This window comes from Adiantum capillus-veneris, chromosome 9 (assembly GCF_014529385.1).
Source record: "Adiantum capillus-veneris isolate H3 chromosome 9, ASM1452938v2, whole genome shotgun sequence".
NCBI lineage: Eukaryota > Viridiplantae > Streptophyta > Polypodiopsida > Polypodiales > Pteridaceae > Adiantum > Adiantum capillus-veneris.
Genome location: NC_140939.1, coordinates 96562849 through 96574532, shown reverse-complemented (window position 1 = coordinate 96574532; position 11684 = coordinate 96562849). Strand labels below are relative to the sequence as shown.

General features: G+C 37.4%; 2 pseudogenes; one reads left to right on the top strand and one right to left on the bottom strand.

Annotated features, from left to right (window-relative positions):
- Positions 1–4140: 4140 nt before the first annotated feature.
- On the bottom strand, positions 4141–5196 carry LOC147450850 (uncharacterized; annotated as a pseudogene).
- A 2126-nt stretch (positions 5197–7322) lies between these two features.
- Positions 7323–10694, top strand: LOC147450849 (uncharacterized; annotated as a pseudogene).
- The last annotated feature ends 990 nt before the right edge of the window (positions 10695–11684 follow it).

The following is an 11684-nucleotide window of genomic DNA, read 5'->3' as shown; positions in this document are numbered from 1 at the left end:
CATGTAAGAGTAAATTACACAGGGACTTGCTGACAAGAAAATAAAAGACACGTCTATTGTTTTTTGCATTGCAAAACCAGCATAAATCAACCCAATAGATACTTGCAACATGCTTAAGTGGTGAGACGTTCTCACCCTCTTCTATAATTCTCCATGCTGAAAATAGTTGCCTAGCAGCATTGATGCTCTCTCTTGACCATCCATGGATGCGAGTGTAGTTATAAAAGACATGTGATATGTCAAACAAAATCATTCCAACATCCTTTAAAGTCTGGTCAATGCCTGGCATAAAACCTTATTGCATTTAGTCTTAGTCTTTTCCCTTTTCAATTTATGTATAACATCTAGCATCTCATCAACATGCCTCTTCTCAGGTGGATATCTTGCAAGGTATTTGCTATCTGTATAAACATACTTTGGTATTCAAACACCCTCTGATATCTTTTTCATAGGTGCTACATCTCTTCTGTATCGGTTCGTCCCTCCATCTTTTAAATATCCTAACTTACACTGGGCGGGATGATCTCTGGTCCATGACATAAGGATTGCTCAAAGAGTACAATTTTTCCCAACATTTTCTGCATTCTCAAAGATGCAAGACGTTGGATAGTTGAAATTTAGAATGAATCCCTCCACAAAGGCTACTTCAAGCTCATTGACTAATGGCTCTAGGAAATACAGAAAAACATCTCCATGCCTCTTTGCTAGCTTCAATAAGCTCAATGGCAAGAAGATAACTGGAAGGGGCCCAATTATGGAACCTTTACCTCCATTTAGAACCACTACTTTGATCACTCCACGATCCTTAGGCTTTGTTGATGCTGTTTGAAACCCATCCCAATGACACATTAGTGCATAGTTTCAAGGATCTCCCTATAAAAAGTTATAGATCATGGTGAGTTTGCTAATTATGTGTCTAATAAAAAGGTACACTTAGAATCTATTATGATACAGTAATAAACCTTCACAAACTTCCTTTCTGCCTCAATGCGATTTCTACATAAAGAGCAAAGAAAGATGTACTTGTTTTGTCTCTCCTTCCATGCACCTTCAAGCTCTGGACTTTGCAAAGCAAGAGGGAATGTCCTAGAGCACATTCCACAATATTCATTTGAGCATTTAATAGGAAGCTCCCACTCCTTTGCAGGGTTATAAAAATCCTTGTACATTTGGATTTTGTCACCATCCCAAAAATCTTTGACGCTCCTGTTTGGATCTTGCGATTGGAGCCAATCACTTCTTGCACGCAACATCGAAAGAAGATCATGGCAAAAAGTGTCACTCCGAGAAAGTGTTTGAAGCTGCTATGATAGGCAAGTACTCAAATTGAACCATGTGTTTTCTTCCTTTCTCGCATTCATTGCATCAATCACAACATACTTCACAATTGCGCTTTAACCCATTGCGCTTTAACCCATAAGTGGAAGAAGAGGAATCACATATGCATCTTAAAAAATCACCCATATATGCATCCTCTGTATGTGGAGGATACAAAATCGGCTTGTGTTGGCGATCTTCCAAACCCATGCATATTCTCCATTTTTGAGGTGTGATGTGACCTCTCTCCTTATATCGCCTAAATACTTGGTCTATATTTTGAGGTATATTGGGGTTTATATCTGGAAATTGAGGATCTAAAAGTATTTCTATTAGTGACTTTTCTCTCTCTTTTCTTTTGGATCGTTTTCCCTTTCCTGTATTTGTTGAAAATATCATTTTTACTAGGTCGTCTTGCAATTGTAGAGGCACTCTAAACTAGTCTAATTTTGATTGCATGGACATTATTCAACGTTCAATGTCATCTTCTGTATCCACTACATCATCATGGCCCCTTTTGTTACTTGTGGATTGTGCTAAATAGCTTGTACCCACATGATGTTCTTCTTGTTCCTCCATTATAACTTACACATAACAACAATACTTCCTTATTAACTAATTGATGAAAAAAAAGTCAATTGTACGATCACATGAATAAATCAATACAAATTGAGACATAAAAATAAATCAAAGAAACAGAGAATGACTTAATTGAAGAAGACAAGAAATATTTCTACACAATTATTAAAAGTATGGCATACATAAATCATCCAAAAGCTAAGATAGACACCATAAAGAGTTGAAAATTGAATATCCAAGATACAAATTTGATTACAAATACGATCGAAAAACCAAAATGGAAAATACACTTCAATTTTTCCGGTATAATGACATCAAAACAAAAATATGACTCAATCACTCTCTCCTTCTTCAGGTTGGAGTTGGTCTCCAATAAGACAAATACTTTGCTCATAGCACTCTGAATCTATGTCTACGCTAATACAATGACGATCCATGTCTTCACAAACTCATGCCATGTTGCCCACATTTGTAAAGCAATCTACGACAACATCCTCCTTCTCTGTACACATTGACACCAAGAACCTACATAACCCCAAAGAGACTCAAAAAATTAAAACCTAATTCCAAATAGAATTATTGAAAAAGAATTTTGATAAAACAACGTACTTGCAAAAATTTGGATGCCTTTCGGCAGTGCCTCTTAATGGTTAGCCATCTGCATTTGAAACCAGATGAAGTTTGTCTCTAGGTAGCTCGACAAACGTGTCAAAATACACCTCAAAAGATCCCTTTAGAACAATACCCAAAGCAACATTCTTCTTTAAAGTTCGCATATTTCCAAGCCAAGAAAAAAAAATAATGACAAGAGTAGAAACCTGCACACCAACAAGCTTAGAGTTATGTAAGGACTAAAAAGTGGTAAAACTTTAATCATCTACAAGAAAGCAATCATAATTATATCTTCAATGTCACAAAAAACAAGTCTTTTATTTTGAGAGGCAGTTTTCAAAAGCATAGTGTATATTGTCTGGAGCTTGCTCTCTCACATGACAAAAGACACAATAGTCGAAGTCTTCTCTACAGTGCTTGTAGTCAAAAAGTATCCATCCTGTGCTAAGAACTTCTCGGTAATGAAAGTTGATGCTCTGATATATGTCATCTTCCATTTGTTCCATTCAGGCACTGTGTCACTCTCTACAAAAGGGGCCAATCCGGAAGGCAAGTCTGCCCATATGAGTGTACATAGCTTATCAAGCTTCTCTATATGGTTGAGAAACTTTAAAATCAAGCATACAGGTGAGTCATTTGCATCTCCATACATGTCCTCTATAGACTCACATAGATCCATACATAAAGGAAGATGAGATGGCACAAAAGATTCATCAACAAGCTTTCCCTCCCCTTCAAGCCCTTGACTTGTCGCCGAAGCAAAAAGATTTTCAATTGTCCTTCTTTTCCTTTTACAAATCTTGGACCTTCCCTTTGTACGGTTTTGACTTTCTTTGTACTTGTCTCCCTCTTTACCAACTTGAGGACTTTGTATCTTCTTGCTTTTTGGTGTGGATGGACTCTTTAGAAAACTACATTAACCCTTACCACGTTTAGCTGGTAGCTTTGCACGTGGACTCTTCATGCCATCATCATTAATGGCATTCTCTTTCAAGTTCTTCTCAATGGATGTGACTTTGTACTCTTTTGCAGAAAAAAGCCATGTCATAAAGAAAGATGAGATAGGATATTAAAGTGTCATTCTTAGAGAAACCAATAGATTAGAAATGTCAAGATTCTTACTTTCATATATTTCCTTCTCGCTATCTGGATACTTTCCCTTTGAATATTCAAGAAACAATGGAATATCTTGCACATTTTCAGGTAGGGTCCTGTAAGCATCGAGCCATGATGGAGGATACGATGACTTATAGCAAGCACCCAGCATCCCTTTAAACAAGAAGTGTGGTTGGAATCTCAGTTATCTCTGTAGATTTCAATAGATTTGCAAATCATCTACACATGAGAATCTTCTATGCGATGAGGTATCAAAGAAACTAAGCATACTTGCCTATATGCAAATCTCCGAGATGTAGCTTCCAAATAGGGCATCTTTTGTACTTTCATTCGAGGAGTCAATTCAGATATCTCACTAATACAGTGAGGAAGGTGCTCTTTTTGGCAAGAATCAAAGAAATCTCGTATGGCGTCGCTCCAAATATCAAAGGGCACTTCCTTGACCTCCTTTATAAGGTCCATTGCTCGCTCCACAACTGACTCCCAATAGGAGTAGTATGCTATATAGTTGCACCATTATTTTTCTCCTCCATCAAAACCCCATAGCCTACCAATATCTTTGCTTAGAATACGATCTAGTACCCAAACCTTCCTGCAAGAAATACAAAGCACATAAAAGGATTAGCAACTTCAACATACCATCCCAAAAGAACTTCCAGATTACCTTTGTGCTGTAAGTGGGGTTTGCGTGATTGTGAGAAGCTTATCAAGTGTGACATTGTGTTCACTCTCCCAGTCTAGACCATATAGCTTGCTAAACCACCTCTCTCCTAGTGCCGAATTTGCCACTGCAACCAATTTGCGTTTGTATTTATTCTTGAGATAAGTCTCGACCTCATCAATGGAGCTCTTGTATTTTTCATTATAGCCTTGATCTTCATAAGAGAGGCTGGATTTGCAAGCCTTTTTGATAGCTATTCCTTAAATTCTCCCTATATGTGAAACAAAATTTAAGTAGATGAGACAGATGAGTACAAAGCATATGTAACCTACCAAATACATCAACTGCATGAGCAAATCAAGGGGAATTTTCCACCAGATCCAAGGATACACCCTTTTGTCCTCTTGTATTTCTACTTCAATTTCTTGTAGAGCCTCTTCGTCGAAGAATTTCTTCCAGCTTTGCTCGTTTCCAAGATTGAGCCTCCTAATGAGAAAGATATCACTTGCAGGTGACCGCTTCACATGAGTTTATGTCAACCTATGAAAGTGTCAAGCAAAAAAGAACATCAGAAGAGATTCTTACAAAGGAGAAAGAATAATGAGTGCAAGAATTACCTTTTACTTGTTCAGGCAGCCTAGAGTCCATAGCATTGAATACTCTTTGTCAGGAGAGAAATACGTCATGGTGCACTTAACACGCACGTACTTTGAAGGATCATCACGACAAACTACAATTTTTTCACACTTGTATTACAATATTTATTGATGTACAATGAATATATTTGAAAACAAACAAGACTTACCAGTGTTGATTTGTGACATCCAAGCTTTGAGACGATGGTTCCCATCGAGTACCACCAATTTTTGACCTTTAAGATGCGTCCAACTTTGAGAAAGGGATAACTCCATCTCAAATTCTCGATTAATAGCACCCCAAAAGGATGCATCTATCCAGGGGGTGTGAACCAAGATGCCTCAGCAAAGAACATAAACAAATAAGGGGCTAGGGGGAATCCTTGTCGGACAGAATGAGAAAGATGAAACCGCCACACAATGTAACCTCTAATAGTAACAATACTAGAAACAAAATGATAAAAGAAACAACTCATGTAATCCCATATAACAAGAAATCCATCCTCTGCATAGTGCCCTCCCAAAAACCCACAAACCACTCGACATGTCTTCTCCAAGTCGAGAAGCATGATAGCCACTCGTTATCCCAATCATCGTGCCCACTCCACTGCCTCATAGAAAGTGAAATATTGTTCATAATGCAATTATCCTGCACGAAACTTGTGTAAGAAGCATGAATGAGGTCCAGCAAGAAAGATCTCAAATGCGCACTAATCATCCAAGCCAGTATCTTATACACCAAAGACATGACAGTGATCGGCCTCCATTGGCGTAGGTAAGGGGAATCTCCGTTTTTTGATATAAGAGAAATCGACCCAAATGACATAGTAGGAGGCCGAACATGAGACTGAACCTCCTCTTTAGTATGTGGCATAGCATCGATCATCTGCTCGGCAATAAACAAACCCTAAAGTATATAAAAATTATCCGTCATCTATTGTTTTGAGAGGCTATTTGGTATAGGGACAGGATGGAAAGCAGTGGAAGAAGGGGAAATGCAAGGGAGAATGAGGGAGCCAAGCTTGAAACCAAGACAAAATTTTCCCCAAATGGACAGTGCCAAAAAGAAACAAATTTCATCCCCACTGATGTCATCGGTGCGCATTCACCCATTGCGAGGCTCTATGGCTGTGGATTTAGAGGGGGTGTTGGGCACTGCCACAAATGGTATGTCAAGGCAATCAACCACATTGTAACTTTCTGGCCTTCAAAATGGTCTTATAGGTCACTATGGCCTTTTGAAAAGGTTAACATAACATTTTAGCTCATTTCATTTTTCTCCCTCTCTCTCACGCAGGGCGTTTTGAAGACGTTCAAATAACATTTCATTTCATTTTGTTTTTCTCCCTCTCTCTCACGCCACAGCTCGTTATGTTGCCCTCTCTCTCATGCCACAACTCGTACATATAACCCTTGCGCAATAAAATCAAACCAAATACGAAACATACCCTATTCGTGTTGTTGGACCCTCGCCCTGACGTTGCTCCCGCAGCTTATATCGCCTCTCTTGCTTCCAACAGGTCTACCTCAAACGCGAGCTTGATTCTTCCAAGCTATAGTTTGTCCATTTTCTTCTTTCGTTTGAGTTTGAGCAACGACGGCACCGTCGTTGCTCAACTTTTAAAAAAAGCTCCAAGCAATATTAAGCACTATATTGTGTATTTAGTTATTGGCCTAAATTGAAACATCTTGGGCACGTTGTACCATGCATAATTGATTATTATTCATCATTTTTCTTACCTTCACCTCATGTGCTCATTTATTCACACCATCGCCAACTAACGTCTCCTCTGTGCACCTTCCTTTGTCCCTTAAGCTTTTCCATTGCACCCTCCTTTTCCCATAGACTTCTTCTCCATTGGCAAAGCTATCTCCTCTGTGCACCTTCCTCTTTCCCTTGACCCTCTCCATTGCACCTTCCTCTTCCCATTGACTTCTTCGATGAACTATGTAGCTCGTGCAGCTTGTTCCAAGCTTCAACTTCGTCATCAAGCCACCGTGCTCCTGCAGTTGCAAAGAAGCTCGGCCTCTCCGTGCAGTTTCCACTTATAAGGTACTTTTTCATTGTGAAGTGAAGCTCCATTGCTTAGCTCCACCCATTAGAACTAGCATTACCCAAATATTGGGATAACAATTCTCCCTTTAGCACGAGTTTTATAAAACAAGACCCTCCCCCTTGTTTAATATCATTTTTACATATTGCTTACAAAGGTACAAAATCAAGCATGGTTTGTAGTCAAGGAATTATTTGAAACATGATTGAAATCACAAATATAAGCCAATATCATTCAACAAAATACCATGGTTATCTAGAGGGTCATTTTTATTGATACAAATTGGGCCCATTTACTGAAATTTTTGATGTGCTTTTGTTTTGTATGGTTAATAGCAATCACATCAACATGGAGAATGAGCCTTTGAAAAGCATCTTCTTATGGAATGCTGAAAAAGTAGCAGCGTTTGTTAATGAATTTTGGGAATGGATTGCTATATGAAAAGTATATGCAAGAACAATATCGACAGAAGAAGTCTCTTGTACACCTCTTTTGTTTCATGGGGAGCCTTGGGAATAGTGGTTAGTGGACAAAAACTTGCTTTGCATAGTTGGGCGCAAAGAAAATTGGCCGAGGCAGAGACTTTGTCATCCACTCCATCGCAAGAAGTGCCACCTCACATGCAGCATGATCATTTGTCCTTGACATACGTTGGGAGAGATAAAGAAAAATTTTCCAACAATGAACTCAGTTGCCAAGCTAAATCAGAATCTCATTTTGTAGTCCAAATCCCAAAGAGTGCAAAGGAAAAAGGTTTGCTTCGTATAAATCATGCTTGGGAGCATCGCACATACAATAGGAACATGGAACGGATTTGCATGTGGACCGAACAAGGGCTAGAATTGTTTCCCATCGACAAGTTTATGCAACCAGATTTCAAGAAGGACAAGGAAATGAGGCAGCAAGTGGAGAAGTTCATTCATTGGAAGCGAAGAGCACTATCTCCTTTTCGAGCCCGCAATGAAGCCAAGGATTCCAATTATATGATAGAGAGACAAATCTTTCTAAAAATAAACCAACATAGGCGTTACATGAGACTCAAATCAAGGCCATTGTTTGAAGGGCTTGGTAAAATCCACCACATCCCAGTGGAAGATATCTTACACATGGAGAGTGTTGATGAAGATAGAAACCATGAAGAAGTAGGCACTGAGATGGTTGACCTTGAAGCAGATGATTTATTTGAAGGTATAGAAAAGTTCTCCGTCCCTCTACATCATATACAAGAGGTTTGCTATGTGCCTACTAGTGGGCAAGAAAAGGTCAAAATCATGGGAGCATCCAATCATATAACTGAAGAGAATGTGAGATGTAGATGTGGATTGTTTCCCAAAGGTACACCACAACAATTTTTGCTTCATTCACGTCCTTGATTCGCACACAAAGGAAGTTGGCAGAGGCATAGTCTTTTCAAAGTCACATGGTGAACATGATTATGAGCGGCGGAAGGTGGAGATTGAATCATTGAGAGATGATGCAAAGAGTCTTTATATTCCTGAGAGTCTTCTACCAGGATCTAGATTGCATATTGTAAGTACCCCTCTAGTAAAACATCTAAATGACATTCACTTTTAAGATTTTTGATAGCTCACTTTTTATGTTTCAAATTTAGAATCAAATAATAGAGGTTCCAATTGTGTTTCTAATCAAGATTGAGCCTCGATCAACCGATGAACAATTTTTGCTTTGTAAAGATCAACTATTTGTCTTTGAATATGTTTGCTAACTACAAGTTGCTTATAGCCTTGGAAAGAAACAAGCCCCTTATCTTTGCAACAAAATTCAAGTGTGAATTCAACCATAGAAGACACAAAGAAGTGGTCTCAATCTCAATTAGAGGTAAATTCATTAGATACCTTTGCGTATTAACATTGGTGTTTTCTCACATGTCAATGTTCTATTCTAAAAGGATGAGAATACTCCTACTGGTTCGATCACATACACTCAATAAAAAAGGCTATCTCTTGCTTGTGACTTTGAGCATTCAAGACAGCAAGAAGAGGTATGCCTACTCTTGTTAAGAGTTGATTGTGTATTTATCTTTTTGTAAACCCTTCAAATTCTGCTTCTTTGATTGTTTAGGTTACAAATATTGCAAATGGCTCACCCTCACATGTTCAAGCATCCATTTCTTCTAACAAAGAAAAGATTGCTTGCTCAAAGATTCTTGATCAGGTATATGTTTGCATGTATTGAAGCATCAACGATATTCCTTCCATTGAGAATAAAGAAATTTTTTGTTGGAAAAGTCCAAAGGACTGCTTGGTTTTGGGGATCCATAGCCAACAAACAAGCAACTTGAAGAGGTACTTAAAAAGGCTCCTCTATCTTGCAAGTTGATTAGTAATTTGTGGTATATATATGCTTTCTACTTGGCTTTTTCTTTAACACATGCTTGTAGCAAGTAACTCTCATTTAAATGCAAAACGGTGCAATAACTTGGATAGTACCGTGGAAGAAAATAACAAGGTAGATTATTCTATGATACATGGGGTACAAAATGGTTTATTTTGTTTAAATTTCTCTCATCCTTACAGTGTACATGGAAAATGTTTAACTTGGATGGCTCCTTTTAAGACCCATCTATTGGAGTGATTGAAGGCTTTGTAAGGCTCATACTATCCAATTTTCTTTTTTCATGTGATAAGTAGGTATGCATTAGCAATAATAAAGGATGATTTATAGGTTGCAAATCATCCACCCATCACAAAGCGAAGAGGAAAGTGAAGATGAGATACTGGAAAAGGTATACTTGCTTAATCCCAAGGATTCCAATTTTAATATATCACTTAACTCTACTATGTTGTGTAGGACCATAATGATACCACTATAAGAAGCACACAAGCAAAGAGGGAAAAAGTTGTGTGCATGAGATAATTGATGGTAAGGGCTATAGACAACTCAAATTTAGAGATATAATGTTCCTTTGTCTACTCAAGGATTCAATGTGTATTGACAGGGGAAAACCCCATACAAAGAAAAAGGTACCTCCAAAAAAGAAGGTATATTTTTATTGCTCCAATTTATTTGTAGAATAGTTGTAATGAAGAGCTTCACACATTGACCTGTTTTGTAGGCTCTTAGGGATATCTCTAATAATCAAGTGTAAAGTGAGAATGTGGTACCAGTACAGGTTTGTGATGTCTTAAGCTATATGTTGTGATGCCTATTTCACAAGATATGTAGAAGCAAGTGGAATGTTTTTGCAGGGCATAGATAGAACAAGCAAAACCTCTAAGAGAAGCATAAAAGTTCCAGCTAGATTTAAGGAGAATGCTTCCACTCGAGTAAATTTCTTGATTCTAGAAGGTTGTAGCACTTAGTTGAATAGAATGTTGATGTCTATTGTATCTTTATTTCAGGTTCAAAAATCTAAAAGTCAAAAGTTTACTTCTTGGGATAAGCATGCGGGAGTACTTGGTAATGTATACTTATGTTTCTTTTCAACTCCCTTACACACTATGTTCTAAACAATTCACACTTGATGTTTTTGTTCTAGACAATTCACATTTGTTTTTTGTGATGATTTAGGCTTGTAGCTTACCAAAATCAACAAAAGAATCTATTGCTATGAAGCTAGTGGGGGAGAACAACGTAGCCTTGATGTACAAACAACTTGATGACTTTCTAAGGGGTGTGCAACGGACAACTCCTAAACAGTCATTTGATTTTGAAAAATTAAGTGAAGAGTTAGAGGCATTGGATGTTTTGGTGTCTTGAGCTCTTTGGACCAAAAAGTTGAAGCTTAGAGAGGATCAAGAAATGGAGATGGGTCAAGATGAATTTGAGCTTTTGTAAGTGCAAAGTTCTTTTGAAACGTCAATTGCAAATGTGTATCATCATATAATGACAATCCAACGTTGTTATATGTCAAATACTATTGAGATATGTATCGAGCATGCAAACATATAGCTCTACAACTATTACTTTTTGTAAAGTAGAGCTTCCCACCTATCACTTTTTGTAAGGTGGAGCTCTCAACTATTGCATTGGGTTGTTTTGGAAAATATCCTTAGTATTTTGGTTGTTGATGTATAGTAAAATATATTTTTTGAGGCCAACAATTTGTTATGAGATGCCAAAAATTTTATCACTATCCCTTGTTTAGAGTGCTAGGTCTTTAAGTATGTCTTAAATGTGATCTCTCTCTCTCTCTCTCTCTCTCTCTCTCTCTCTCTCTCTCATAACTAAACAAATGCACTCTTTTCTCGAGGCATAATTTACGTGAATAAGACAAGAGCAAAGACTGATTTTGAAGGATTGCATGTGGTACGTTAAGGTGTTTCAAAAAATTCTACGTAAGCAAGTTAATTGATGCTTAAGAGGTAGCATGATTTATGGTCCAAGAGGTAGCTAGTCTTGCTAAAAAATGGTGAAAATTTTACTATATGAGAATAACCTACATTGGAGTTCAATCTTTTATGACTTTAAAAGGTGAGAATTTCTCACATGATACAAAAATTCTCATCATTTTATAAGAGCAATCTTGTTTGCAAAAGGTGGATAATCTTTAATATAAAAATAATCTACATTAAAATTTAATCTTTCTCACTTTAAGAGATAAAAACTTTTGTCATCATGAAAAATATTTGATGGTTAAATAGATAAATTGTGTTAGAACCTACCAAAATAACACTACATTGAAGTCCAAGATTTTTGCACTTTGAATGACAAGAATCTTTGTCATAGTACATTTTTTTTAATGATTTA